A 1331-nucleotide genomic window follows, 5' to 3' on the forward strand; every position below is an offset into this window, starting at 1 on the left:
CCACAAGGGTAAGTTCCAGCATCTCTAAGCACCCCTAACAAAGGGGACCAGTTTGGTCTCAGGGAGAAAGGGCAGTTAGGAAATGCTGCCCTGAGGAAGTACTCTTTGAACTGAGATGTGAATTGGATTTAACCCAGGGAAAAACCAGGAAGAATGCTGCAGTCAGAGAAAACCACATGTGCAAAGCCCCCAAGGCAGGCAGTATGTGCACTGGAGAGACCAGTGCAGCTGGAGGTGGGGAGAGTAGCATGAGATGAGGCTGGAGAGTGGGTAGCCATGAGGACCATCTGAAAACCTTTGGTCTCTATTCCACGAACAATGGAGAGCTGTGAAGTTTTAAGTGAAGGCTGATGAAATTCGATTGGAGTTTTATATTTTCAAGAGTACCTGCTCTTGGGAGGGCTGGTGGGGGTAAGGTTCACAATGCCCTGATTCCTTTTTTCCCAATGTTTGCCTGTCTCTGGCATAGTTGGCTTCACTAGCTGCAAGTATAAACACAGTCACAGTTCATCATTTTTCCAATTAATATTAATAGCTGCTCCCATATTAATATTAATATTAATAGAAGCTCCCATATGTCTAACTGCTCACATTTGAAGCCTCCCCCACTGGTCATCCATGAACCCCAAGGTCTTACTTGGTCCAAAGCAGACACATTCTCTTTCCAAATGCCCCAGAGAGGGTGAGGAAGGCTAGTGACTTCAGTAGGTAGGTCCCTGTCTCCCGCCTCGGTTATGGCCTCGGCTCACGATTGGGCACTGGTCCCACGCATACAAATACTCCCCTCGGTGGTAGACAAGTATTTGTCTGTCCCCACCGAGGGGAGGCTTGGGCTTCAGAGTTAAAATCAGACTTCCCTCACTCACATACCCTGCCTTTGTCTCCAGAGCTGAGTCAGAGGCGGCTGGATGTACAGGAGCATCCGCCTGTCCAGCCCCAAATCTCCCCCACAAAACTTCCACGTCAGGCCATTGGCCCAGGTGCACCTTTAGCACCCTGGTTGTCCTTTCCTGCTGGGGAATCTCAATCCTTCAGGGAAGCTCCCAGTTGTTGACCCTCTTGGGGCCTTTCTTGTCATCCAGCACAGGCTCTGTGGACTAAGGGACAACTGCAGAGGCATGTTCATTGTGCTCTGGTCACAACAGATATTTACCATGTGATATTTACCAGACCAACACAACCAACTGGACTTACATTGATGTGATTAAACAACCTTCCCCATGCCAACAAAATCTGTCCCGGGGATGCTTGCTCTCTCCCTTGTCAGACAGAGAGGATGATGGCATTTGCCCTGTTTTTATTTTTTCCCTCACCCAGCACTCATTATAATA

Source organism: Colobus angolensis, unplaced genomic scaffold, assembly GCF_000951035.1.
Source record: "Colobus angolensis palliatus isolate OR3802 unplaced genomic scaffold, Cang.pa_1.0 Scaffold369, whole genome shotgun sequence".
NCBI classification, from domain to species: Eukaryota; Metazoa; Chordata; class Mammalia; order Primates; family Cercopithecidae; genus Colobus; species Colobus angolensis.